Consider the following 16,952-nt stretch of genomic DNA (forward strand, 5'->3'; position numbering starts at 1 on the left):
TTAATGCAAGGTAGGTCCATTCAAAAGTCTGACGGTAGCAGGGAAGAAGCTGTTCTTGAGTCGGTTGGTACGTGACCTCAGACTTTTGTATGTTTCTCCTGATAGAAAAAGGTGGAAGAGAGAATGTCTGGGGTGCATGGGGTCCTTAATTATGATGGCTGATTTGCTGAGGCAATGAGAAGTGTAAACAGAATCAAAGGATGGAAGGCTGGTTTGCGTGATGGATTAGGCTACATTCATGACCTTTTGTAGTTTGTTGCGGTCTTGGGCAGAGCAGGAACCATGCCAAGCTGTGATACAACCAGAAAGAATGCTTTCTATGGTGCATCTGTAAAGGTTAGTGAGAGTCGATCGTATCTGACATGCTAATTCCGTTAGTCTTCTGAGAAAGTAGAGGCATTGGTGGACTTTCTTAGTATTCACATGGGGGGACCAGGGCAGGTTGTTGGTAATCTGGACACCTAAAAACGTGAAGCTCTTGACCCTTTCTACTTCATACCCGTTAACGTAGACAGGGGTATGTTCTCCTTTACGCTACCCGAAGTCGATGACCATCTCATTTTATTGCTAATGGTCTATTGTGTGACCTCCATCATCTAGAAGGACAAGGTAGATGGGAACGCCACCAGTTACAAGTTTGCCTCCAAATCAATGCCTGGTGAGGAACTTGTAGATCGTGGTGTTCCTATAGCTTGAAAATGTAACATCGTTCTTTCATCATCAGTGGGTCAATGACTTGGAAGCCCCTTCCTAATAGCACTTTGGGAGTGCCATCATTACACAAACACAATGGTTCAAGGAGGCAGCTCACCACCATCTTCCCTAGGGCATTTAGGAATGGCAATAAATGCTAGGCTTACCATTGATGTCCATATCTCATGAATGAATTAAAAGAAATGTGATGTTGTGCCTTGTCCTTGAACAGCCCAACCTTTGTGCTGGAGGGATCCCACTGGTGCTGGATAGGGAATATAAGGATCTTGGCTAATTGCATACGCCTAAATCAGGGGACAGGATTTTCCGGCCATGCTCATCCCAAAACGGAAAATCCTGCCTGAGGTCAACAGATCTTTGCATGGTCTGCCTCCCACCTGCCAACAACGATTCCCATGGTGGGCAGGCTGTGAAAACTCCCCCCAGATTGGTGATTAACTCAATGGCGATGGTATTGGTTGTCTTGTCCTTCTTGTTAGTAGAGCTGTGAGGCACTTTCAAAGTAAGATCAGAGAGTTGCTGCAGTGGATCCTGTAGGTATATACTGGAACCAGATTCCTCTAATTGTCGAAAAGCGGCTGCTGAGTCCAACAGGAAGGGCAATGTTTATGTTTCTGGTGTGTTTTACAACTGCATCCATCCAAGCAAGTACCCTCAGCCTTTTCCCCGTTCATTGACCACATGCAGTTTGATGATTTCCCTTTTGAGTGAAGGATCCTTTTTGTCACTTTCAAACTGATCGGGATACGGATGTTTGCCTTCACTGCCTGGGTTGCAATCTGCTGGAGTGAATTACCCCTTCTTTATAGGACCCACCTGACCTTCATTCCATTGATTTCTGCCAGATGACTGACTCAGCAACGAAGACAAAAATCCCCCGACCCCTCCACCGCCTTCAGTGTCTCAAACTGCACGACAAGCAACTTCTGTACAATTCATTTCTCATAACTTTTAAATTTGTGATCCACTAAATGTAGCCATGAGTTGGGGGGAAAGAGAATGGTCTTGATAAACGGCATACTCCACTTTGTCTTACTTCCTTTCAAACAAAGAAGAATGATCATTTCATGGAAACAGATACAAACTATAATCACTGTACTAAAACCTGGTGTTGTCAGACTTTTTACTATACTAGCTGGCCCAGAGAAGATGGCGTAGGGCAATATTATAATTTTTAAAGGAGATAGAACATTGTCTTCGACTGTCACCGTATCTCCCCCTCCCCCCAGCTGTACTTCAAAGCTCTCAAAAATGTCAACTTTTTGATATGACCCGTCCATGTTGTACAACATTGCAGGAATGCAATGTATATGTATCAAATGCAGTTTAAAATCTTGTAAATGTGGCAACTTGATTTTATTGCAGGGCTGACAAATCCTTATAATGAGATAGGCCACCTTAAATTAAATAATGAGGATTTGAGTGAGCAGACTGGCATTCCTCTTGACTGATAATTGTAAAAATGTAAAGGAATTTTGAAGCCTGATTTGCCTGGCAGGATATTCTTTCAGCTAGATCAGCTTTTATTTTCAAATTCTTTCCTTCATGCCCAACATCTGGAACATTGAGGGTAGCTCAAGGGTATTTCTACCTTATCTGCGTTCTTGTTAGAGTTTGATGCATCCTTCCCCAACTAACCTTTGATTAGGTAGCACTGCTTGCTCTGATCTGTTGGTTAACCTCCCACAGGAGGTTGCTGTCACCAACCGAGATGTCCTTGCCTGTCACTTCACACATTTTATCTTCCCCGACCGGATGGTTGAAATATTTATTGCCGAAGTAATTTTGTTTTGGATTTGACTGGAATTGATCAGTGATTGCATTTTCAAGAGAACATTTGCAGGGAGTGCAGGAAGCTAAACGAACACCCACTTTCCATTTTCTGTGGCGACACTGTGGGTGGGAATGTGGAGTCTTTCCCACTGTGGAGGCCAGTGGGGAACCACACCATATCTTCTGGCCCAGACTGCATTCATTATGCGCCTGGGTATTTTGCGCCATTTTCCACGGTGGGCCAGGCCTGATTGCGCGTTGTCCTCCATTGTATCCGGGTAGCATATTGAAAAGTTGCCCAACATCATTTGAAAAATATTGTTAGGACATTTGCAATATTTTCACCTATTTCCTTTTTTGACACGTCCATCTCCTGCTTATTTTAGGTGGCATGGTGGCAAAATGGTTAGCACTTCTGTCTCGTGGTGCCTGGCACCCGGGTTCAGTTCTGGTCTCAGATGACTGTGTGGAGTTAGCATGTTTCTCCCCGTGTCTATGTGCATTTCCTCTGGGTGCTCCAGTTTCCTCCCACAATCCAAAGATGTGTGGGTTAGGTTGATTGGCCATGCTAAGTTGACACTTAAGGCTCTATTTTACCATTTTACTTCTAAGTGCTGGGCGGACTTGAAACTGGGAGTGTTTCAGATCCGACTTTTAGACCCGTTCTGAGGCACCTCCATATGCATTCTGTCTGAAAAAATATCAGTGATCTGAATTGTGCTGCACAAGCCTGTGCGCCGGGCTTAGTGTGCGCCCGAAATCCTGCAGCTCCGATTGGCACCTCCAACTGTGCATGCACAGACAAAAAGTGACAGAATGTGGCTTCCCTTTCACATCATTCCCAGGCCTCCCACTGACTCTGCAGACATTGCCTGACCCCCACAACATTACTGACCCTTAATCCCCCCACCACCCAGACTGATCGTGCTCCCCCCCCCACCCACCACTGATGTCAGGCAGAGTGGCAGCAGACCCCCCTATCCCCTCACTGATCACAGGCAGAGTGGCAACGGACACCCCTTCTCCCCTCCCTCCCCACCCCCGGCTTGACCTCGAGCAGAGAGCCGTTGGAAGCTCGGCACCTAACTTCTCACTAACTGGAGCGCCCGAATTGGACTTCAGTGCAGCATGTCTGTTTTGTGCTGATTCTGGATTGGCAAACGCGGTGGTAAAGGGGGAAGTGCCAGTAAGGTTGGGCGTGCAGCCCATCAAGTCAGTTTAAATGCGTGCAAATGCATTTCAATGGCCGTCATGCCCATTTCGGCCATGGTCCTGATCGTGGATATTTTCGGGCTTGGAGGCAGGTGCAGATCGTACTACTCACTTCACGCCCGACTTTACCAAGTTTTGGCGCCTGGAAACGGGAGCAACTTGATGGTAAAATCAGGCCCTTAGTGTCAGGGGGATTCGCAAGGTAAATACATGGAGTTGCACAGATGAGCTTGGGTGGGATTGGTGTCAGTGCTGGCTCGATGGGCTGAATGGCCTCCTTCTGCACTGTAGGGATTCTATGATTCTGTGATCATTGACCAACTATCAAAGAATGAAGATGGACCTCCTGAAAATGAAGATGGATCTGCAGAAAAATCCTGAGGGTGGAAAATAGATCTCCTCGATGGCACAGTATCTGGAAGGTCCACCTGTCAATACTCCCCTGCGTCCACTGTTGTGGTGTTCAGGGGTCTAAGCTTACTAATGGGCTCTATTATGAACCCCGGAGGTAGCCACTGGTATCCTTCAGATAAGTCCCCACAACTGCAAGGCATGTTGTTCCCAGTGTGTTTTGCACCCGTGTACATTTCCTCTGGGCCACTGGGGAATCAAACATGGGTGAAATCTCCCGGGTGGACCTTTATCTGCATCCTATTACTGGAATTCCCGATCTGCCACGGCATACACTAGCGAAAGATACTGCTGGAAATTCACAGTGACGCAAAACTGATTTTTGCACTCCAACCAAATTCTCCCACCACCTGTCCGCCATTGGAGTTGCTGGGAGAATTCCACCCTGTGCATGAGTAATGTAGTGAATTCTGGGAGTTGAAATCAGAAGTTCACAGTGTCTGTGGCGTTGGTGTATTAAAAGACAAATGTGATTTAACTAAAATTTACTGTTAGTTTTTATTTACTGATGAAACAATCTGAAAGAATCTTGGCCAGGATTCTCCGAACTCATCCACAGCTGGGATTCTTCAGTCCCGCTGCTATGAATGGAGATTTGTCTGAATGCCAAATTCTCCATTCTCATTGAGAGTGGTGATGGGAGCGTACGACATTGGCAAATTCTGGCCCCTGGCTGAAAGTTTACATTGATAGAAAGTTACATAATTTCAATTAAAGTTCTTTCTGTCACATGTACAGGTTTGTTCCTGGCTTTTAACGAAAACCAGAACTCATGTTGGACATGAATCATTTGGGGCCCGGTTATGAATAGAACTTCTACAGTAAGTCCTCACTTTGAGTTGTCATTGCATTCCTGAAAACCATGATTTTAAGTGAAACAACTTTAATTGAACCATAGGTGCCCATAGGAACCAATGTTAAAGCCAATGTTAGGTTCCTTCTGACATTATTTGCTTGGAAGCAGCAATGTAGATGTTGAAGTACTGCACTGCACATGTGCAGAACCACACTTTCTAAGCTGAAATAACTTGTAAAAAAGAATAAGTCATTAAATGTAAAAGGAATGCTGTATAAACGGGAGGGAAAATGTTAGAAGCCTACAGGCAAAGGGCAAGGGAGTGGGACTAGCTGAATAGCTATTTCAAGGAGATGGCATACGCTTGATGGGCTGAATGGCTTCCTTCTAAGCTATATAATTTGATTATTCTAAGATTAGAAGCCAAGGTGAAGCCTGTAAGTTTGGTCCTCTGACCTAGACTCCACTGAAAACCTCTGTAACATTCAGAAACCTTGTCCCCTAAATGCTTTATTCTGCAGCTCATGCAGTCTTACAGCTAAATGCATATTTAAAAGAAAATCTTTTGGTAACCTTTCTGTCATGAAACGCTGCATTACGTTTTCACATCTCCTTTTATCTCTGCCCATTGTGTTTGATTACCCCGTTGATTTTCTTCCTGAGCATTCTTCATCCTTCGAAGAAAATATTTAATCCCATGTCACAGATTGTTACCCTAACCCTTCAATGACCTTCAGGTAAGTTACCAGTATTCTTTGTTCAAATCTCCACAGATTCAGGTCAATAGCATTTCTATTCGCTCACTGATCTGTGATGATTATGTGCAAGACACGCAATGATGACATGCAACTTTATGCTGCCAATGCTCAGGAACAACCTAACGGTACGCATAGTGGCAAAGTGGTTAGCACTGCTGCCTCACAGCGCCAGCGATCTGGGTTCAATTCCTGGCTTGGGTCACTGTCTATGTGGAGTCTGCATGTTCTCCCTGCATCTGTGTGGGCTTCCTCCAGGTGCTCCAGTTTCCTCCCACAGTCTGAAAGGTGTGCTGGTTAGGTGCATTGGCCATGCTAAATTCTCCCTCAGTGTATCCGTACAGCCATCCGAGTGTGATGACTAGGAGATTTTCATTGCAGTGTTTGTGTAAACCTACCAGTGGCATTAATAAATGAACTGAAGACTTAAGTGACAATGCAAATCAGAATAACAGGCTTTAAATGACTTTAAAACCAACCAACATAGGAGGGTTTCTATATTCATGTCAAATGGCCAGCAGGAATCCTGATGCACTGCTGAATGGGGTGTTGGCCAAGTAACCCAGACCGGGCAAATCCCAAAAATTGTGCAAACCCATTAAATTGTAATATAATTAGAGGGCTGGGCAACCCATTCCTCAGCCTCCTGTCATGCACCCGCCTTCCCATACGGAAATGCACCAGGCAGACTTTGATGCTGATAATGACCCAAGGGGGTATCATGGAGGTAGGTCCAATAGCCATTCACCTTTCTACCATTCTGACTGAGGCTAGGGGAGAAAAAAACCAGAGGGCATGGGTTAAGGGTGAAAGGAGAAAAGTTTAAAGGGAACATTAGGGGGGGCTTCTTCACGCAGAGAGTGGTGGGTGTGTGGAATGAGCTGCCGGATAAAGTGGTAAATGCGGGGTTACTTTTAACATTTAAGAAAAACTTGGATGGGTTCATGGATGAGAGGGGTGTGGAGGGATATGGTCCAAGTGCAGGTCAGTGGGATTAGACAAAAAATGGTTCAGCACAGACAAGGAGGGCCGAAAGGCCTGTTTCTGAGCTGTAATTTTCTATGGTTCTATTACGAGGCTGCACAGGTTCCCCCAAGCGTCCTGGGAGGTTGGATGGGCTCAGGCTAGGGGCAAGGGGTCGACCTCACCACTCTCCCCCTGGATGGGGGAATCTTGTGGCTCGACTGCCCTGGCAGACATGAAGATCACACCTGGCGTGGTGATTTGAAGCAGCGTTCTGTTCAACATCTTCATTTCTGCCTGCCATCTCTGAGAGCTTTGAAGTGCCTTAAATCTCCATGCCTCCTGGTCACCTGGCAGGCTTTTAAATCACAGCAGCACTCCATTCTGCATCAGGGATTTCTCTCTCTCTCTCCAGTAAGCTGCAGGTACGAACAGACCTCTTTGAAGTCCTCTGATTGTTAGAAGACAGTCACTTTTATTCAGGGAGAATTCCCATCTCCGCAGCTTTGAAATACCTTTCAACCATTTCAAAATCTTTGTTACCACTTAATTCAAGTCGAATCCTTTTAATTGTCATTTGACTGGCAGCTTAAGGGTTTTACACAGCATGGAGTCAGCTGTGTTTATTTATCTTTCCCTTCATGCTTGAATGCATGTCAAGTACCCCCCTTGCTCCTAATTACAGTGTTTACACAAAAAAGGAACTGAAAAACACTTAGCTCTGAAGTTGTGACCCAGGGAAAGATGGCAAGGTCAACCTCTTGTCCCCAGCCCAAGCCCACCCAACCTCAGGACTTTTGGGGGTCCTTTCCTTTGCAGCCTGGCAGTGGCAGAGGGCACATGTGTTCTGGATTTACCTTCTTGCCTCCCATCCCCCCTCAGAATGTAAGATGCCAGGCCAAGGTGTCGGTGACAGGGGGCAGAGACATGCCCCCACCCTCCAGAGGTGGAAATGGTGTTTGCACTGCCGAGGTATTGGGCCTAAAGAGGGCTTGAGTGAGAGTGGGGACTGAGGGGTAACATGGCATCGGGCCAGGTCACCCTCATGTCTGCATGGTGTTGGGGGGGGGGGGGGCGCGTGGTGATCTGTTATTTGGGTGGTGGGGGTGGAGAATACCCATTTTTGATGAGGAGTTAATGGTTCTTCCCTGGTTAGTAGGGGGGTGTCACCATTTCTACCTTTGGGGGGTAGGAACCTTGTCTCTGACAGCGGAGATCCAGGCACCCTTTAGAAAAGGCTCCCTGAGTCCTTAAAAACTGGGCTGGTTGTTGTGATTTGCAGGATGCATGAATTTGCATCCATCAGATGGGTGAATCCCACCTGACTGATGCTGCCAGCACCAATGGGAAACACTCCGGTTTTCCCGCTGGCATGGACCCTTAGTCCAGGTTCGGGAAAATCATGCCCATTAAGTGGGATGACTGAAAGTGAGGACTTACTGTAATTGTTTTTATATCCAATCTTCTTTACTCCCCTCTCTTCAGAATTGACTCAACCTCAGACTTCCATCTTGCAACTTGTCCAAGTGCTTTTGTTCCAATGAGTGATGAAGAGCTTCAAATCTCTACACAGTGTTAAAGTTCTGGCCATTGTATGTGACCCGCAGCAGAAAGATTGGCTAAATTCCACCCCTTCTCCACCTTGCTCCCTACTTTGGATTTTTGATGCTAATTTTAGCAACTTTACGAATCCATAGATTGAGATCAGTTAAATTAGCACAGATTACCTACTGAACCAATGACCTTTCTGGTCTATATAATTTATTTATGCACTAAAACCATTTGGGAAGGTGGATACAGAGCTAAAGATTCTCAGATCTCATCACGGGTGAAACTAATTTGGTGTTTGAAAAGACAAAATTCCAATTGGAGATATTCAATATGGAGCTTAATGAGCGACTGAGGGCAGGGGCTGAAAAAGAAACTGAGGCTTTGATGAAACAAATAACAAAATGTTGTTCTTAAATGTGAGGAGTGAGGCACAGCTACTGCAGTATAATTTCCTTCACTTTTAGTGATGATTTATCCAGATAGGGATATTTTCTCATTGATTTGTGACCTTGAATTCGTGTTGTGAATAAACTGTTCCACTTAAAAATACCTTTTTCCTGATAAGGTAGCTATGTAAAGAATAAGATTAAGAGTAGGCCATTTGGCCCTTCAAATTGTCTCTGGCATTTGATGCAGCCGGTGTTAATCTTCAATCTGAATTCCAGCTTCCTGCACTCTCCCCGTATTCCCTGATTCACTTTATATCCAAACATCTATCAATCTGCCTTGAATCTATTCAACACCCGAGCACTAGCTGACCTTTCGGATAGAGAATTCCAAAGATCCACAAGTGTTTGAGTGAACAAATTTCCTACTGTTCCTAAATTGCCGACGTCTTATTCTGAGACTCAACATTGTGAGTTGATTTTGCCAACTTACAGTATGATTCTTTGAACATTATTAAAAATCCAGGCCAATAAAGTAAACAAACTCAATTCATAAGTGTAGCAACTTACCACAGTAGTATTATCCAGTCAGAATGTGGTGTTCAAATGTCAGCATTCCAATAAAGTTTGCTACGTTTTCAATTAGTAATGTATCCACAAGTTATTCTACTTCAAACTAAAGAATAAAGATCAATTAGTAACAGAACAAGGGCAAATTCCTGGTCATAAGATAAATCTACCCTTTCTTCTGCATGTTCTTTTCCATTAATTTGTTTAACCTAAAACTTTGTGCCTCCAATATTTTTCACTGGAATTATTGGCATTGTTTATGATCAAAGATATTCATAATTTTAAATTCTTCTATTAACTTTCCCTGCCTCAAGATGAACAATCCCAGGTTTTCAATTGTTCCCGTGTAACTGATGACTATTATACCCAATATATCATTGGTAAATCTCTTCTCTTTATTCAAGGCCTTCGCATTCTTCCGAAAATACCCCAGCTGAGGCTTAACCAGTGACATACAAAGTTGAACAAAACCCCTGTGCTTTATGGGTTATGGGTTAATTCCAAACCACACTGCCCTCTTTTTACTGAACTCTCAGGAACACCCAAGCAGGGTGTTTTCTCTGACTGACAGCCACATTGCACTTGGAATAATACTGTTGAATTACCTGGAAACCCCCTCAGTGGGTGTGCAAATGCTGCAAATAGTGATTAGTACATTAATCCAGCCAGTGGGATGTGTATATTTGAACACCAGTGGAAAAAGCAAGAAAGTCACTGGAGTAGCTCACTGGATCATGGTTAATGGTGCACGGAAATGGCAAAATTTCCCTCTGTGAGTTAGAAAGACAAACCTATGATTAAGAGAGGCTTCAGCAACTTGTGAGGCGATCAGGTTCAAAGTGCATTTGTGTTCTGGCATGAAACACACCATGTAATGTCACTGAAATGTCAGTTTCCATATTCCCATCCTGTACTAGTCCTCTTTGACTTTAGAAAGTCAAACAGGATGAAACCAGTCCTGTGGGACTGTCAGTCACAACCACCTTACTCAAAGCAGACAACATCCCTGCAGTGCCCATAAAGCACAGGGGTTTTGTTCATAAGGTGCTGGTTAATCATGGAATCCCTGCAGTGCAGAAGGAGCCCATTCAGCCCATTGAGTCTGCACTGACTACAATCCCACCCGGTCCCCATCCCTGTAACCCCACACATTTATCCTGCTAATCCCCCTGACATCAGGGCCAATTTAGCATGGCTGATCAAACTAACCCACACATCTTTGGACTGTGGGAGGAAACCGGAGCACCTGGAGGAAACCCACAAAGAAATGGGGAGAATGTGCAAACTCCACACAGTCACCCCGAGGCCGGAATCGAACCTGGGTCTCTGGCACTGAGGCATCAGTGCTAACCTCTGTACCACCCTGCTGCCCAAATACAGTGCTAATTAGCAGGTAGCAAAGAAAGCCAGCAGGTGAGCTCATGCCAAAAACTAGGATTGAACCAGGGACCTCTAGATCTTCTGTCTAACACTCTCCCAACTGAGCTATTTCGGCTTGCAAGGATAAACCTCATCTGGTGTGTTTTTGGAAGAATGTGAAGGCCTTGGAGAAGAGATTTACAGTATTAAATCTGGTATAATGGTTTTCAGTTACATGGAGACAATTGAGTACCTGTATTTGTTCATCTTAGGACAGGAAAGATTAATAGAAGCATTCAAAATGATGAATGATTTTGATCATAAGGAAAAAAGAATTGAATTTATATAGTATCTTTTAGAATGTCAGGACATCCAAATGTTTTGAAGTCAATGACATTTTTGAAATGTAGACACTATTGTGGGAACATTGGGAGCCAAATTGTGCACAGCAAATTTCCACCAACAGCAATGTGCTAACATTCAGATAATCTATTTTTGTGCAGTTGATCGAGCAATTAAGTATTGGCCAGGGCACCAGAGACAATTGTCCTGCTCCTTGAAATAGTGCAGTGGGACTTTCCCACCCCTCACTTCGAGGGAAGATGGAGGTTCAGCTTAATGTCTTATCCAAAAGACAGCACTTGAAACAATATAGCTTCCCTTAGTTCTTCATTGAAGTGTCAACCTTGATTTTTGTGCTCAAGTCCTGGAGTTAGACTTGAATCTACAACCTCCTGACCTCAAGTGCAAGAATACTCCACTAGTAGGAAGATTTATAACCAGAGGACACAGCTCTATTTAGCAAAAAAAAATCAGAGCAGAGAGGAGAAAAGATTTTTTATACTCAGTGAATTATTATAATCTGGAATAGGTAATAGGTAATTAGCCATAGTCCGCACGCATACACTGTCTGTAGAGGTGGGAGTAGCAGATTCAGCAGTAACTTTCAAAGGGAATTGAATATACAGTAAAGATTTGCAAGGGCATGGGGAAGAAGCAGAGAAGTGGAACTAATTAGATAGCTCTTTCAAAGAGCAGACACAGGCACATTGAGCCAAATGGTCTCCTTCTGTGCTGCAAGCTTCTGATTCCAGATGACGTCCATGAGTTTGAGGGATAAATTCGTGGTGAGTGGTTGATCACAGGTGAAGAATCTAAACAAATGGTGGGTAAAAAAGGCAGCTTGTTGCTGTGTGGAGGTTCCCATATGGCCATGTGCCCTACAGTGTCAAATCATGTTTCCAGACTCACGGGGAGATCAGCAAAATGGAAGATATTTCTTGATGCTCTGGTTGGCAAGTCACTTGCTTCATTACCCAAGATTCTGAAAGTTAGTCTAGATAAAGTTTTGAAATCTGCAGGCTTGTTGAGCAGTGTTGTGAAGCAAGTGTTCTCTGCTCTAAATACAGCATGTGTCAACTTGGCTCAGCTGGGAACACTCTCATCTCTGAGTTGCAAGGTGGTGGATTGAAGTCTGCCCCCCTCCTAGGTCTTAGGACAATATTGAGGAGTGCTACCTTGTCAGGGTTGCTGTTGAGTCTGTCTCTCCAGCTGGTGTTGTATGCCGATGTTGAATGTGATTTGTGGAGACATGTTGTGAGAGAAGACATTTGTTACCTTTCTGATGCAGCTGCAAATCATACACAGGCTGATCTGACTGATGTCTCCTGCTGGTGCATGGAAGGATCTTGTAGTGCAGAAGTTTAGTGCAACGATGACTTTCACTTCCACTGAGAATGCCGGCTGGATGTTGTACTCTAACAACGTAGCTGCCTTCAGGAGCTGTGTAAAAATCAGAGATTGTGTCCCCGGCAAAGAGCAGTCTCCTTTAGCACTGTCCCTCACCAAGATTGAAGTGAAGGGCAGCTTAATAGCACTCACAGGGAACTGACTAGTTTTGATTCCTGAAGGTCCCCTTTACATGCTGGCGAACCTCCTGTGCAGAATTAATGTAATATGCAAATCAATTGAATCCTGAGTAAATTTGCATCAATTTCTGTGTAGTAATTATTTAACAAGCAAAACAATAACCTAGCAATATGTTAATACACATTCTATCTAGGAACAATATGTTGAAAGTTTGAAAATTTATTTATTTGTTAGTGTCACAAGTAGGCTTACATTAACACTGCAATGAAGTTACTGTGAAAATCCCCCAGTCACTACACTCTGGCACCTGTTTGAGTACACTGAGGGAGAATTTAGCATGGCCAATGCACCTAACCTTTCAGACTGTGGGAGAAAACTGGACCACCCGGAGGAAGCCTGCGTAGACAAGGGGAGAATGTGCAAACTCCACATAGAAAGTGACCCAAGCTGGGAATCGAATCCAGGTCCCTGGCACTGTGAGGCAGAAGTGCTAACCACTGTGCCACCATGCCATCCTATGTGCACAGAGGTTCACATTCTATTATTGCTAATTGATAAGTGGGGGAAGAATTGCTTCAGTCACTTTGTGTAGTAATGTGAATATGTTCTTTTCCAATGGATTTATAATCCAACTACAGAAAGCAATTCTTCTTCTAATCTAAGTGCACAACTAGCACACGCACTAACTCCAATCAAATGAATGCCCACAATTATTTTCCCTGTTCTGTTCCCTGACCATGTTTCTTGGTGTGGTCTTTGATTTCACACAGTTTGAGCACCTATACCACTCCAGGTGTGGAATCAGTCCCACGTGTCCATATTTTTAAAGTATGTTGCTCATTTAATTGTAAAAAAAAGTGGAATTTTAAATAACAAGAGCCTGCAGTTAAATCAAACAAGCACAGAGCAGGATCAGGTGATTAATTTTTTAGGTAGCAGTAAAACTAAAAAAAAGTAAAGTAACATTGCTTAAAGGAAAACTCATGGCATTGGAATCTGGAAAGAAAACCTTTTGTCAAATGGAAAAGACGCAGGAGAGAGGCAAAGGGAATTGTGTGTGACAAAGTGTTAGAGAGGGTAAATTTATAAATACGTGAGAACAGACCTCAAATCACCATGAATGTGTATACAAGTGTAAGGGACTCAGCAATAACCCACACCATTTAAACAGGGTTTCATTCTTCAAATTTTGAAAGTCATTTTCATTTCTTTAACAACTACAGGCCAGGGTTCCCAGAGCTTGGTGAAACCTGGCAGCTAAAGGGATGCTGGAGCTGCTAGAGTCAGCAGTAAGTAATTTTCCGGCACTGCTTGTGGATCGAGAAGAGAAACACTGCTTTCCTTATGCCTCAAGAAAACCTCTGCAATCTCTCCGTTGCAGTGATGGCTGACCAACCCCCATCACAATCTTCAGACCTCCTGTGATGGGCCTTCCTCCTGTGAGCCCACCATTCCACAACCTCACACCCTTGCAAGCTTTCCTTCTGTTCTTTCATCCGTGCTGCCATGTAACTCCTGCAACAGTTTTCAATCCTCCCTCATTGACAGGAGCCTTCAGTTTGGCTGGTTGCTGGACCAGAAGTGGAATGAATGAAATTCCATCGAGGTCCTGCCATTAAATTCAGCAGGACTTTCCAGTTGCCATTATTTCTTAAATTCTCATTTGCAGGAGCAAATCCTCTTCACCTCCCATTAATGTCATAGACACAGTCTCCATTCCTGCTTAAACTTGTTCTAGGAAGTATTCTAATTTGCAATGCTGGATGTTATAAATTAAAAGGCAGGCACCTCACAGTGCCATTCTGAGACAGAAGCCATGAGGAAATGTATTTCAAATTTAAAACTACTAGATGTCAACTTTACAGTGATGTGATTAATGTTAAAGAAGACATTTTAAAATGTTAATGTTCATGATTTTGTACAATACCGCAGTCAATTCTACATTTACTTATAATGAAGAAGAAAACAAATTCAGTTTTAAAACGTTCCAAATAACAAAGACTGTACATGGTACAAATCATTGCTTACAAAGTGAAAATCTTAAGTTCAGTGTTGGAGCTTCACAAGGGAACAGGACATCTTTGCACCTGGGGGCAGCGATTCCCTACTGTTTGTAATCAAGATGCTCCAGGATTAAGCTGACCTTCATGCAGGGTACAGAATATTTCCATAATTAATTAAAGATTTAGAGAAACTGCTGACTTGCTGAAAATCATGAGTCATTTTATCCTCGTAGTCTGATGTCACGAAAATTCTACTCAAAAACAGAAAGTGATCTTACATGTGCAATTCACATGCTTTTTGGAAGCCTGTATTTTCTTTTTGTATGACACCCCTTTAAAACCAAAGTGGGCTGGGAACTATCCTGAAAGAGGGAGTTTCCTGATTATGATGTAATTAATTTCTAAGGAATATCCATATGATCTGGGTTTTGCATGGCAATTTTTAGCTAAAAAAAGGGTAAATAGGAAGCTAATTGCAGTGAGGTTGTGTCAGCCTGTGTTTTCTATCTGGCAGTTCATAGCATGTTGAGAATCCACGCAAAGAGGAAACAAGCAGGGTTCTCTTCAAATGGGACAGTTTTCTGTTTGGCAGTCTTTGACTAGATCCTGGTGTTAAAGAAGGTCTCTGAGAATAGAGGACGGACTGTGTTACAGTGTGTGTTATACAATTGGAAAGAGCAGAATGCTGAAGACGGAAAGGGCAATGCATTGCAGATTGGACCTGACCTAATGCTCTTTTTCAGTGTTGCCAGTGCCCACCAGATCATTGATTGGGATGGAAAAGGGAGTCTCTGGAGATTCTGTGACATAACGACTGTTACCCAGTCCGTTCATATACATATTCCTTGTTGGTGATAACCATGTCTGGGTACCTCAGATGAAATACTCCTGCCAGTGAAACAACTCAAAGACTGAAATGATTGAGTGGGGAGCGAGGGATCATATAAAGCAGAGACCAAGTCCGAAAGACTATGAGATTTGACATGGCTCACATTTCCAGAAAGTAATGTGCTTGTGACCAAAAGAGATGTATCATTTTTGTATTGACTATAAACAGTTAAATTTATCTTTTTATTTGAAATATCCTTTGCCTGTTAGTTATGTTTGAATCATATTGATTTTTGTTTGTTTGTAATCGTAAAAGTTTTAAAAAGTGAAATTTTGTCCTTTGGTTTTCTTGCTGTTGATCTCATGAAGATTCCTTTTCTTAAAAAGTTATCAGTCTCTATAGGGATCGTAACATGTAACTTTCCCTTTATTATGTCTAAAACAAGATATAAAATCTTAAGATTAGCCCTAATAGTGGTGTGTTTGTTTTATTAAAAATAATGTAAAAATTAGCCCTTGTATTTTCATTAACCACGCAGAGGAATGGTTCTAAACTAAAGGACCAATGAATACAGTACAAAATACAAAGATGATGAACATGGGGTAACTAATGATACTCATACTGTGTTAGCACAGTATGAGTTCATACACTGCTGTTAACAGAGGAAATAGATTGTAGCACACAATGAACAAAGGCCTTTGAAACTCATTAACCATTTGCTGTTCTATAACTAATGTTTCTCGAACTGAAGCATCTTGTGTAATCATACATATGATGCCATAATGTACCTGTTGAACATAGAGATTAAAGGGAATTAATTTACAACATGTAATTTAATTGAAAGGTTTAGGAGAACCCAGAAACCACAAGGCTTAAGTTTTTTTTAGCCTATTTTATTCACTAATGTCACAAGTAGGCTTACATTAATTAACACTGCAATTAAGTTACTGTGAAAATCCTCTAGTCGCCACACTTCGGCACCTTTTCTTGTCATTTTATATGTATTTAATGTCTCCATCCACAATGATACTAGCAGAACAGGGTACACTGAGGGAGAATTTGGCACGGCCAGTGGCACCTAAGCAGCATGTGGGAGGAAACCAGAACGCCTGGAAGAAACTCATGCAGACACGAAAAGAACATGCAGACTCCACACAGAGAGTGACCCAAGCTGGGAATCGAATCTGGATCCCTGGCGCTGTGAGACAACAGTGCTAACTATTGTGCCACAACAAGATCAAGGTTTGCAATGAGTCTACCCCCTTCATTCCATCTGTACCCTTTCTGTTTTCTGCAGTGACTCTCGGTATGCTTCACATATTGCCATTCAGACAATGTAGCAGTATCCCGCACGGAACCAAAAAAGCTATCCCAATCTACCCAATTTAAATTTACTAATTATTCATTATCCGTTAATTCATTTTTTTGAGCAGTAAACAACTCTTACGTTATTGTGTGTGACTTGTTTAATTTGAATGAGGGGTCAATTCATTTTTTGAACATATATGACTTGAATTAATGGAGTGAACTTTGACTAGGTGTATTTCAAATTATTATTTTATAATTAATCATTTTATTGTAGAATAATAATAAATAATAATAAATAATAAATAATGAATTATTTTGTCTTCATTCAATCGGTTCAGTTTTAGGTTAGTTTCCATACATTTATGCTGTTACTGTTATTATCTATTCACCTCTGAAAAGCAAACAATTTTGTTAGATATAATTTGACTGTCTGATTTTAGTATCTGATCATTA

At 42.7% G+C, this 16,952-nt stretch overlaps 1 non-coding gene across 1 annotated transcript; it reads right to left on the reverse strand.

Moving 5' to 3' along the window:
- Positions 1 to 10,553: 10,553 nt before the first annotated feature.
- trnaf-gaa (transfer RNA phenylalanine (anticodon GAA)) lies at positions 10,554 to 10,626 on the reverse strand. Its single transcript has one exon. It is a non-coding gene; the product is annotated as a tRNA-Phe (tRNA).
- Between the last annotated feature and the right edge of the window lie 6,326 nt (positions 10,627 to 16,952).

Source organism: Carcharhinus amblyrhynchos, chromosome 4, assembly GCF_965287045.1.
Source record: "Carcharhinus amblyrhynchos chromosome 4, sCarAmb.v2.hapA, whole genome shotgun sequence".
Taxonomy (NCBI): domain Eukaryota; kingdom Metazoa; phylum Chordata; class Chondrichthyes; order Carcharhiniformes; family Carcharhinidae; genus Carcharhinus; species Carcharhinus amblyrhynchos.